Source organism: Cydia fagiglandana, chromosome 17 (assembly GCF_963556715.1).
Source record: "Cydia fagiglandana chromosome 17, ilCydFagi1.1, whole genome shotgun sequence".
Lineage (NCBI taxonomy): Eukaryota > Metazoa > Arthropoda > Insecta > Lepidoptera > Tortricidae > Cydia > Cydia fagiglandana.
In genome coordinates, this window is record NC_085948.1 from 8,897,576 (window position 1) to 8,910,447 (window position 12,872).

Below are 12,872 nucleotides of genomic sequence, written 5' to 3' on the forward strand. Positions count from 1 at the left end.
GGGATGAGCGTTTCAAATTCCAATACTTAAAGAACGATTGTCATTGAAAGCAGCCAGGTTTTGGCACGTCGAGTATTCCTCTTGCCTCCAAAACGAGCACAATAGCAATAGATAGAACTCATATTACCGTCGCAAGCTCGCATGTTACAATCGCTTCGTTCAAATTTAAACTCTTTTTCTACAGTTTAAGGACCAAATTAGAGATTTCGTTTAATAAATACGTGTTCGCTAAGGTTAACGCTAGGAAAGATTCGTGCAACTTTGAATGCAATGCATTTCCTGGCTGTGTCAAAGGGGTCAATTCGAGGCGCGAAAATCAAAACTATTGGCGCATCATTCCGTCTCCTTCGACCGATTCTGTTACATTGTTGAGCGAAAAGGACGACGAAATAGTTTCTGTGGCATGATAGACCGTTGGATGTTATCATTTTGACAGTTAGTTAGTGAGACATGCGCGATTTATTGTTATGTTATGGACATACTGACACGCCTTTGCCATCATGTTTTTGTTATAATGTGTACCTATGCAACTCAGAATCTTGTTACACAGACGTTACAGAATGTAATGGAATTAAGGCAGATTAAGGCAGTTCAAAACCACATTGAAAACGAAATAATTCATTCAGAATTAATTTTCGCGCGGGCCAAGGAGAGGGGGGGGGGGTGTATCTGGTTGCTGCTGTCAGGGCTGAACACCTGGAACCTGGCTCCCGCGGGCCGGGGTTTGGAGAACCCTGAAATAGAGGTATCCTATTTCCTTCTCAGGGCGTCAAACTTCTCGTCTCGTCAAAATCTCCATACCAAATTTCAATTTTATTATAGATTAAGGCGTGTTTCAATACAATAATACAATACAAATACTCTTTATTGCACCATCAATCGAGGGATATAAGAAAAAAATACAAAAGAAAACAAACAGAAACAAAAGCAGAGGTAAACATGTTTCGTTGATTCGGTCATATTGGAACCGCATAGGTAGCTAAAAGCTTAAATGTCTATTAGTGTTGGTATTTGAACTAATGGCATGTAATAAATAATAGGTGTCGCCACTGAATTAATTACAGCTTAATTTAGATTCGGTTTGAATATTCTGCATTCTGAACCTTCCTAAAAGCTTTCAGTGTAATGGCAGTGCTGTTAGTAATTTAAATACTTCATGTACACCTGTCTCTGTTTTAATCGTCTTTAAACGGATTTCAGTTACACTGAATGAGTGCAGTCCAAGGACAATTCATGAGCTGTCCCATACAATTGCATTTTATTCGTATATTACAAGATACAAGATATTTATTCATAAACAATGTCAATTGTGTACAACTGTACACAATTGTTGTGTGTTGTTGTGTTAAGTACATTTTGTCAACGTTTTAAGTAGATGATTATTTTACTGGGCAATTTTTACAACCATTGTGACAAAAAATTCTCATATTTACCTGCAAAACTTTATAAAATTCGCGTTTGTACGGAACAACGCGACAATCGCAACGACGGCAACGAGTCTCTTAATATTATGCAGCAGTCAATATAATTAATATTGGAATAAAACTGAAATTGAAATAATTTAGTCGATTCCACTTCGATTTTTAAATCATCAGATGAAAATATTTAGATCTGACAGAAATGAAATTATTCGTTGGTCGTACTTACGACCTCAACAACAGAAGTAATACATATTCGTTTTATTTACGCTCTTACTAAGGGTAAGGTTTATTGTGAGGTGCAATAAAGAGGATTTGTATTGTATTATGAACGCGGACGACGAATCGATATTGTTTTTCTCAAGTTCGTAGAAAATCTGTAGCTCAATTACAATCACTACAATAAATTCTGCAGATAAAGATGTATCTATCGGCTATACAGACATTACAGACACCGTGTCACGATGGTCAAAATGCGGTAATATATGAATATGAGCCTGCCTATGTTCACATTTTTGCCACATCGAGTGTGATCATCGCTTTTATTTTCCCACGCTTTTAGCATTATGTGCTAGGTTTTATTTTATTAGCTATAGCCAATAAAACCTTTCTAGCCAATCCGAGTGCAAAACCCCATAATCAGATACATCTATTTAGAACTTATTACCGTAATACCATAAGGAGTTATGGTCGATTAGATCCGGAAGAAGTTAAGCAGTTTTGCAATTTCACAGTGAGCCTACGCACATACCTAATCGATGTGATGTGAATAATCGATCATTTCATAATCGCTTCACGGATCGATTTTATTTTATTGCCCGGTGAGTCGATATCGATAATGTTTACAAATATGGTTCGGCATGTTTGGCTGGACGGATATGGGATTTAAGTGGGGATTCAAATCTTGGCAAAAAACAGAAGCTGAAACTTTTTTTTTATTATGACCTTGACACGATTCGCCAAGTCGCTAGTCACTAATATTAAGTGCGAGCGAGATGCTTAATGACACGAACCCAAGTGAATTTTGGACGCATCAATATGCGCGAGCGATCGTCATGGTCACATCATAACAAGATCAAAACCTTAACAAATTATTAAATTATTATCGCCCTTGGGGAGCTTCATTCGAAATTCAAAATATGATTAGTCTAATTGTGTCTGACTCGCACGTAATATATGTACAAACGTGATGCATTACGAATGATGTCAAACAATAGACTACATTCCTACTAGTCAAATTAGCTTCTTTTTTAGAACTGTCAAAACGATTTGCTAATATGGAATTTATCTATGTTTTTCTAATTATTATCTGGTGCTTTATTCCGTGCACGGTGTGAAATAATTTATTTGAAGTAGAGGAAACATCCCTATTCCAAGTAAGATCAACTAGAGCTCAAGTTATGAAAGTTCGAGTTCGTTAACACCTATGGACGTAATTTTTTGCGATGTTTATTTACGGATTGAAGATTGACATATCCCAGTTTTATCTCGGTATACCCAACGCGTGGGGTAACCTTTCCTATAGTAAGTATCGTCTCTTCCTATAGGTAACTTTATAAAATGATAAAACAACAATAAGAAGAGATTTGAGAATCGAGCACTTCCATGTTGTAAAGTTACAAGTACGATTAGTTATCTTCAAATGACAAACATGCAAACAAACAACAAAGGTTCGTTTTGTCATATGTCACGGTTTTCACGTTATTTCGTGACCTGAGACTGTATTTGACGTGCCGGAGGTCAGGCTACAATATGTGTTTTACATTATTATATTCCTAGTGCATTTCTCTCGTGAGTTTACAAGCAGGGTTTCTAGTGGGAATCTAGTGGAATTAAAAAAAATATAATACGGTAACCGCTTACCTACGTCCTACGTCCAAGACCACCGGTGGACGGGCAGCAGCGTCCCTCAAATTCGGTGTACTCGACTGCGATCGCCAACCCGCCTGCCAAGCGTGGCGATTATGGCATTCACCCCCCAAAGGGGGAGGCCTATGTTCAGCAGTGGACGTCTTATGGCTGAGATGATGATGATGATGAACCGCTTACGATCAGACGGGCGGTGTGGTTGTTTGCCACCAACATGTTAATTAAAAAAAAACTCCATTATATCGCCAGTTAATAAGTACCTACTTATTTTGCGAAGCTAATGACAATTGTCACAAGAAATACAACAATTGTCACGAAATTCCGACACAGAACTCATTTGCCGACAATTGTTATCATTATCATCATAAACATTCCAAGAGAAATTTTATATCTGTTTTTTACCGATATAATAAAGTTTTTTTTAATAATACAATGATGGGGACAAACAGGAATACGGCCCGCCCGATGGTAAGCGGTAACCGTAGCCCATGAATGCCTGTGACGTCAGCAACAATGAGACTTGTCGAATTGTCGCACCTGTCACGTTGGTGAAATAGGGGCCAGGTTGAGTGATTCGTTTACATGGGTAACAAACAAATAATGGCAACCTTATTTTTTCCGGTTGACCTGTTTCTTCTATCCTTTGTCCGATCGTAATTGGAACATGGTAAACAAAATCTTTCCAATTATTCTGACGTCGGTCTGTTTACGAATAACACTTATATAACGCTGGAGAGGTCTCCAGAGTAAGGGTCAGTCAGGGTCATTCTAATAAATAGAATGTCTTAGAACTGTAACCTTTTAAGTGCCAATTATTTTGGACTAGCCATGAACAGATTTATATATTCGAATATCAGGGTACCTATTATAGTCGGTTCAGTCAACCAGACCTTAATGTAGTCGCAAGGTAACTTTAAATATATAGTTAGTTTTTTTAGCATTAGAAAGAACTTGCAAGAACATGTCTTTTAATTGAAAAACGCTTTTGAAAAATCTAAAACGATTACTTATAAAAGCAGAAGAATATAAATGATCGTATTAGATTCATAATTGTTACATATTTGCAGTAACTTATTTTTAAAATGTGTTTTTCAATTAAAAGATACATCAAGATTGTTTACCTTATTTCTAATGCTAAAAAAAACGAATTATAGTTCTGCGAGCATATCCCGTTTATCTCGTCGATAACGACAAAATAGACCGCTTAATCCCTCACTGTCGCGTGGTGTCTCAGAGTTTACATGTCATCATCATTCTCTTGCCCTTGTCCCATTCACTTGGGGTCGGCGCAGCATGTCTTTCTCTTCCACACCTCTCTGTCGCCCGTCATTTCATCATTCACTTGCATACGTTTCATATCATCTCTCACACAGTCCATCCACCTTTTCCTCGGTTTTCCTTTCCTCGTGCTTCCCTCCACATTCATTCGTAATACCTTTCTCGTCACATGACTTTCATCCCTCCGCATCACATGCCCGTACCACGCCAGGCGATTTGCCCTTACTTTTTCTGTTATGGGTGCAACTTTCAGGCTTCCTCTTATATACTCATTCCTTATCCTATCCATTCTCGTCACGCCACACATCCATCTCAACATTCTCATCTCCGCTACATGCAATCTCTTTTCATCCGTCACCTTTAGGGCCCAACACTCTGATCCATACATGACGACAGGTCTTATGACTGATTTATAAATTTTACGGCTTCCCTTTATCTTGCATAATATCGATTGTCCGAAATACACTTCGCATAGCAGGTTTCGCAGAAACATTTTTAACCGAATGATACTTTTGCATAATTGTATAATTAGCATAACTGTCATGTCGCATAACATTCATTTGGCAGAATTTTGAATAGCAGAATACTACTATCGTCGATTTTACATACGCAGAATTGTATGTAGCATAAATTACATTCCACCGAATTTCTTATGGCATATTGCTCATATTGTAGACTTGAATTTCGCAGAATGTTATGCAGCAGAATAAAAGTTCTGCCGAAATTGTTACCGCATAATACTCATGTCGCTGACTGAACCTACCCAAAAGGAATTGCTGCCAGAACTACAGGTTAAGTTAGGTTAGAACTGCGACCCCTACATAAAAGGAATTGCTGCCAGAACTATAGGTTAGGTTAGGTTACAATTGCGACCCCTACACAAAAGAAATTGTTGCCAGAACTGTAGGTTAGGTTAGGTTAGAACTGCGACCCCTACTCAAAAGAGGGTGCGTAACGGTCCATATAACAACTTTTGATATATTTTTAGTCGATATAACGATTGAGGGACATAATGCACTTTTGCTATAACAATACATGGTATATTCTTAAAGAGTCTAACTATCGTCAAGTATAATGAACTTGTAATATAACAACTTCTAATCTAACATTAACAGCGTATATAATTAAGTTCGATATAACGCTCAGTTGGCATAATGTAGTACTGGTATAATTTGTAATATTTACTACTATTATAACAACCTACGTATTCGAACTTAAGGCAGGTCTCAGTTAGGTACGACGACGAGCGAAGCGAGGAGGAGTGTTAGGTAGAACTGCGACCCTACAACGCGCGAGCCGAGCGAGCGAAGCGAGCGTGCCGCGGTAGCGGCCGGCGAAGCGCCAGAACCGACTTTTTTTATTATAACCTCAACTTATTATTATACATTTGAATACATTATACCATAAATACTTATAACAAATATTCATTATATCCAGTAAACGTTATATCGAATAGCTTTTATATCGATTAAACATTATATCCCATGAAAATAGTTATTTTGTTGTTATATCAAAAGTTCATTATACCGCTTAAGTGATTATACACCATGAAATGATATCAAAAGTTGTTATATATTTTGAAAATATATCAAAAATTGTTATACGGATCATTACACACCCCTCAAAAGAAACTGCTTCCAGAACTGTAGGTTAGGTTAGAACTGCGACCCCTACTCAAAAGAAACTGCTTCCAGAACTGTAGGTTAGGTTAGGTTAGAACTGCGACCCCTACTCAAAAGAAACTGCTTCCAGAACTGTAGGTTAGGTTAGGTTAGAACTGCGACCCCTACTCAAAAGAAACTGCTTCCAGAACTGTAGGTTAGGTTAGGTTAGAACTGCGACCCCTACTCAAAAGAAACTGCTTGCAGAAGTGTAGGTTAGGTTAGGTTAGAACTGCGACCCCTACTCAAAAGAAACTGCTTCCAGAATTGTAGGTTAGGTTAGGTTAGAACTGCGACCCCTACTCAAAAGAAACTGCTTTCAGAAGTGTAGGTTAGGTTAGGTTAGAACTGCGACCCCTACTCAAAAGAAACTGCGTCCAGAAGTGTAGGTTAGGTTAGGTTAGAACTGCGACCCCTACTCAAAAGAAACTGCTTCCAGAACTGTAGGTTAGGTTAGATTAGAACTGCGACCCCTGCTCAATAGGTACTGTTGGAGTAGGTATTCATTGGTGTAGTAGGGTAGGGTAGAGAAACTAACTATCCATCAAAATATTATTCTCATCAACAGTATCCCAATGAATTATTCTGCCTAAGGAAATTGTGCGAAAAGACAGTATGCCAAGTACATATTATGCGACGCAATTTTCGGCAAAACAATTATTCGATTATAGTATTATTCTTCAAATTGAGATTATGCCATTGCATTATTTTGCTTTACAAAATTGTGCGAAACAACAGTATGCCATGAAACTTATGCAAAAAGTAATTCTGCGAAATGATGATTCTGCCAAGGGTTGCTATGCGAAAGTAAAATATGACAATAAATTTTATGCAACATATTAGTAATCCAAATTTTACCCTTCAACCGAAGAGGCATTCGGGTGTCGCAAATGGTTCCCGTGATCTGTCGCCATTTCATCCATCCTGTGCTAATCCGGTTTTTCACGTCACGGTCAATATCGCCATCGCACTGTACGAGCGAACCGAGGTACTTAAAGTCGGAGCAGACCGGCAGTGTAACGACATGTCACCTATTGAATTTCTATTATAGTTTTGGACGCTACTGAATTTGGAGTGATAAAAAAAGAAAAGTCGATCAATCGATAAGAAACCCGAACAAAATTTGTATTAGCACATAAAACTTGATCTCAATTTTAAGAATTCTAATGTTTCTCTTGTGGTTGTCACATTCTGATTGTAATCAAAATGTGTGGGCATATTCTGATTGTAATAACAGCTTATAAATTTGGTCTAGATTTGTTATGAATATGCTCCGTCAGTGTCAAAAGTGGATAAGCGCTGGTAAGCGCTGGTGGCCTAGCGGTGAGATCGTGCGACTTGCAATCTGGAGGTCGCGGGTTCAAACCCCGGCTCGTACCAATGAGTTTTTCGGAACTTATGTACGAAATATCATTTGATATTTACCAGTCGCTTTTCGGTGAAGGAAAAACATCGTGAGGAAACCGGACTAATCCCTATAAGGCCTAGTTTACCCTCTGGGTTGGAAGGTCAGATGGCAGTCGCTTTCGTAAAAACTAGTGCCTACGTCAAATCATGGGATTAGTTGTCAAGCGGACCCCAAGCTCTCATGAGCCGTGGCGAAATGCCGGGATAACGCGAGGAAGAAGAAGTGTCAAAAGTGGATAAAGATATGTCACTTTTGACACTGACAGATCATATCTATAACAAATCCAGCTGGCGTATTATGGACGGCTTTATCCATCTTTATCCACGTGATAAAATAACTGTCACTTTTTAACACCGTGGGATAGAAAGTGACGGACACGGTGTCCGTCACTTTATCATGCTGTCACGTAGACAAGAACGACCGTCATATCGTACTGAGCAAATAAATATATAATCTCTTATTACAATCGCGCCTACGCCTCGGCCACAATTTACTCTAAAGGCCGAGCCACACCGGCTTGCGTGTGCGTGACGTGCGCGTGTGCGTGCGCTAAAATGTTGGAGCCGCACACGCACACGTCACGCAAGCGGTGTGCCGTCTCTCATAAGGATCTGTATACTACAACGCCGCACGCGCACGTGCACGTCACGCACACGCAGCCGGTGTGCACAGGCCTTAAGAGTAGTTTACGCGGGAAACTAGATTAAAACAATAGATGATACTTAACAATTCAAATTGCTCTCAAGTGACCACGGTTCGGAGCATTGTAAAGAGTTAATACGATGGGAAAACGGTTAATAAACGAACCCATTTTAAGGGCGGTACCCTATTAACTTTGATTTCTAAGCAGAGAATTTCTCTCAATTGTTTATGGCATCTAGCTATTAAGATGAGGGGCTAGCATTACTATAATAATTAAGTAGACTTTACCTAAATATACCTTGGTTCATTCTAAAATTAAGATAACATTTGTAGCACGATAAAAACATGACATGACATAGCGTTCATTAGTTTCTAGTATCACTTAATGGAAAAAGCGGATACATACTTTATTTTATTTAACGTTATAAACGCAACCCACATCACTATTTCCAAGAACGTCGTGCGTCAAACCAGTTTTACTGAAATTTGGATAAATAAATTGAATTATGGGTGATAGCTACTTTTCCCCCGAAAACTTGAAGCGTGAACCCAATTTCATACCTAAGCCGCTGGCAAAATGTGTTGTGTTTGTAATATGTGTAGATATACTAAACGGCCCACACCTGAGGTTGAGTGATGGCGGCCGTGTAAGGAAACTTGTAATGTTAGTAGCTCCATTTGTACTCCATTAGATAATACTAATAAGTAAAGATTTTTTGTTGCAAGATGCCGTAAAAGGCTATGATTGTGTTTTATTGCTAAGTGCTCAATTATATGACTATAGTTCATTATGAGAATGCTACTTGGCTTCGCTTCCATACAAAGCGGCATCTAGATTTTTGTTTTGTAAAAAGTGCAAAAACGGCAGACGTGATGGTGGTAACACGACGACCAGGTAAAACATGTTTTTATTTGTTATTTTTATACACAAATGTAAGTTAAATTAAATAATGGTCATTGCATATGACAACTGCAATGCTTTTTATTTAATATAATGAAATTGTATTGATAATGTCCGATGTTATACGCAGCTACGATAAAAATCTAGAAATATATAACACAAAACACAACTCAATAAATTTTAAGGTTTAAATGATAAAAATATTCAGTAATGTTCTGTATTTCTAGAATCGTTTTCAATTGTACCCGTATTACTCCTGTTGGTTCTGAAATCCGATTATATTCACTCATAAAAGTCAATTTGCTCTTCAGCCATGACCAAGGAAGTCTGTAAAGCATACGTGTTAGTACAAAAGCAATTAGTGTACATAATTCGCCGTTTGTCCATATTAGGCACCTATCGTTTAAAAACCGGTCGCTTGGCGCCGTTGTTCCGCATCTTATTATGATCTAAATCAAAATTTACATATAATTGTCTTTGTATGAGCTAAACGATTAGCCCACGCGGTTTCTCGAGGACTTATAAATCTTATAATGGCAATGATGTCGAGTAACTAGCCTGTGACATTATGCACTGTAGCTAAATAATAATAATAGTAATAGTATAGTAATAGTTAGTAATAATAGTACTAGGTACAGAAGATTCACTCTAACAAAACGCGTCTGTTACGATTAGGACAGATATGACTGCCAGGTGGCGACAGCGCCACGCGCGGCTTATGGCTAGCCACCAAATTGGTGTGAGACGGATCTACCTGTTGCAAAGTGACGAAATCGCGGAATCGCCTGAATGTAGCTAAATATAATTTTATTAAGAGTTTTTAATTTTAATAGGATTTTGACCTCTAATAAGTAGGTAGTTGAAATTGCTACTCAGCCCTTTTCGCGCTATTTCACACCAGTTAGATATTCTGTCATCGTCATTGTACCTATAAATAATATCTTTATTAACTTGTTATGTAATATATTGATTATCAAAATAAATTTTCGACAAAAGTCCAACGAGCTCTTGGTTTTATTATGCTTCTAAAATTTATAACAACGTTGCGGTATCTTTCATAACATCAAAATTTCGCGTAAATGAAATTGCTGGGCGGTGTTAAATTTAGCCCCATAGTTTTTTTATGTCATAAAAGTTTTATAAAACACAAAATTAAACCAATAGTTGTGAAATGACTCGTCGATGACTTGCTTTTGTTGATTTCATTTTTTATGCAGTGTCAGCCGTCATCAACACATGCATACCACGTGTCAAGCGATTGAAAAAACAATACAATAGTAAAGACAGACTCAATAGTAATTATAATTATTACATAGTGAAAACTTGCTATAAATTTTATCGAAACCTCAAAACAATTACACAAACTATACTCTGTATCTTAAGGTAAGTATTTAAATAAAAATAAACAAACAATTTGTAAATTTTCGGTTAGCTATAACATTTATTGGTTAACAATACAAAACGTCTGGATCATCAGTCACTGAACGACCTGACTTTAACCTACATTATTTGATCGGTGTACCCTTATTTTATCGCCAAATTTTTTGCAGAATTTTGTTATACATAAAATTATTCATAGAATAATCGAATCACACATTTTTATTACAATTAATTCTGTTTCTTCGATTATTCATTTCAAAGAAACAGATTTTGTAACTTGATTAAAATTCAGAATATTTATTCAAAGAATTTTAAATAAAATAAAAGACTGACTGTAGAATTATCATTCGTTGAATATTATTTGTGCGACACTACAGTTTACAGAATATTTATTTCAACAATTATTATTTTCCTAAATTACCTTTCACATACTCGTAGTATTCATTGAAATTGCTAAAAAAGGAGTTTAGGTTACTTTAGAGCTGTAACCTCTAAGAAAACGAACCCTTGCTGGAAAAGTGGGTTAGGTTAGGTTAGAACTGTGACCCCCAAGAAAACGAACTGTGGTCAGAAAAGTGGGTTAGGTTAGGTTAGAACTGCGACCTCCAAGAAAACGAACTGTTGCCAGAAAAGTGGGTTAGGTTAGGTTAGAACTGCGACCCCCAAGAAAACGAACTGTTGCCAGAAAAGTGGGTTAGGTTAGGTTAGAACTGCGACCCCCAAGAAAACGAACTGTTGCCAGAAAAGTGGGTTAGGTTAGGTTAGAACTGCGACCCCCAAAAAAACGAACTTTTTCGATAAAAGTGGGTTAGGTTAGGTTAGAACTGCGACCCCCAAGAAACCGAATTCCTTCCAGAGAAGCAGATTGCGTTAAATTAACTACTAAATAAATAAAATTTGGCTAAATGACTATTCTGTATATTAAATTTTGGTGAACCGTATTTATAAGAAGTGACTTTTCTACAGATCGATGATTCTGTGAAATGAAATTTCATGAACAAATTGTTCTTGAAACAAAACTAATGTTTTAAATTTTTGGTGAAACATAAATAATCCGAACTAAAATAGACGTAAATATTCTATGTAAAGATTATTTTGCGATTTGAAATTACTGGAAAAATTTTCTGTGAAACGAAAATCTGCAGAAAAATTTACGGCAAAATAAAGGTAAACCTTATTTGATCATGTAATGTTTTCATCTACCCTCAACTGGCTTAAGGATCCATTTGAGGGTAGATTTTGTTTACTTTTGTTTAAATACCTTACCTTACCTTGAGGCTTATGTTTATCCAAGTAGTAGTTTAGTACTAATCGTTGCAAAACAAATAGTAACTGCAATCAAAAGTAGATTAACGGGGAGGTAATTGCTCCTACATAAACGCCCCGAGCCCGGCTTTGATCCAGGTGGAATGCATTTGTTAGCCACCAGGTTACCTAGTGTTGTCCCTAGCTACTAGGCCACTATTAGTATTAGTAATCATGTCTGTTACATTTGATATGGTAAATTTTCTTAAGACGAAGACATTTTTATCTATGTGCAGGAAATGATTTGCTCAGCATTGCGATTAATCTACGTACTATTCATTCATATTTGGGAAAATACCTTGTTTCCGTTGAAAAAAATTGGTACAGTATGGCTTATTGTTATCGTTAACACACAGTCATGAATAGCGACAACACCAGACGTATTTAAATCTATTTTAGGATTGCGTTGTTTTCTTTCAGTATTTATATTTTCACCCACTGGCTGTAATATTAGACCTTTGTAATAATAATAGTGGATTGCCATCTTACTAATTCAGCCAACTTTAACTTCCAAGATTCATTTTCTCACCAACTCTTACTTACCTACCCAATAAATGCTTGTAAAACTGCTTTTCTTGCTTGATAATGATAAAAAAAGCATCTCATAACATAACGTTAGTTCATATTCAACATGCCTCGGTATTTCACAGCATTTCGGTCGGTAGACAACTGAAAAACCCGTTCTACATGTGTAAAAGTCACGTATCGGACTTCAAAGGCAGCTGAGCATTCTCTAACAGCCAACTGAGCAAGATAAGACGGGGGATTTACTTTCACGCTGTCACACATTCCCTGCGCGACCTGCTCTGACCTTGCTCCCTTATGCTCTGAAACATTGTATTCTTGACATGATAGATTTATAGAGCTGAAAATGTTAAAGTGCGTTGGCGTTTCCTTCCGCTGCTTTCAGCAAAGTACGCTCACTTTCATATTCCAGTAAGGCTCCGTCACATTGACGCAGTAGCGGAACCGATGTGGACTGCTCGCGGTACCGCGCAACGCAACTAGGA

The 12,872-nt window shown here is 37.4% G+C and overlaps 1 protein-coding gene across 5 annotated transcripts in view; it reads left to right on the top strand.

Moving 5' to 3' along the window:
- Positions 1 to 12,872, top strand: part of LOC134672385 (rap1 GTPase-activating protein 1) — a 457,452-nt gene that overhangs the window by 263,763 nt on the left and 180,817 nt on the right. The gene's annotated exons all lie outside the window — the stretch shown is intronic.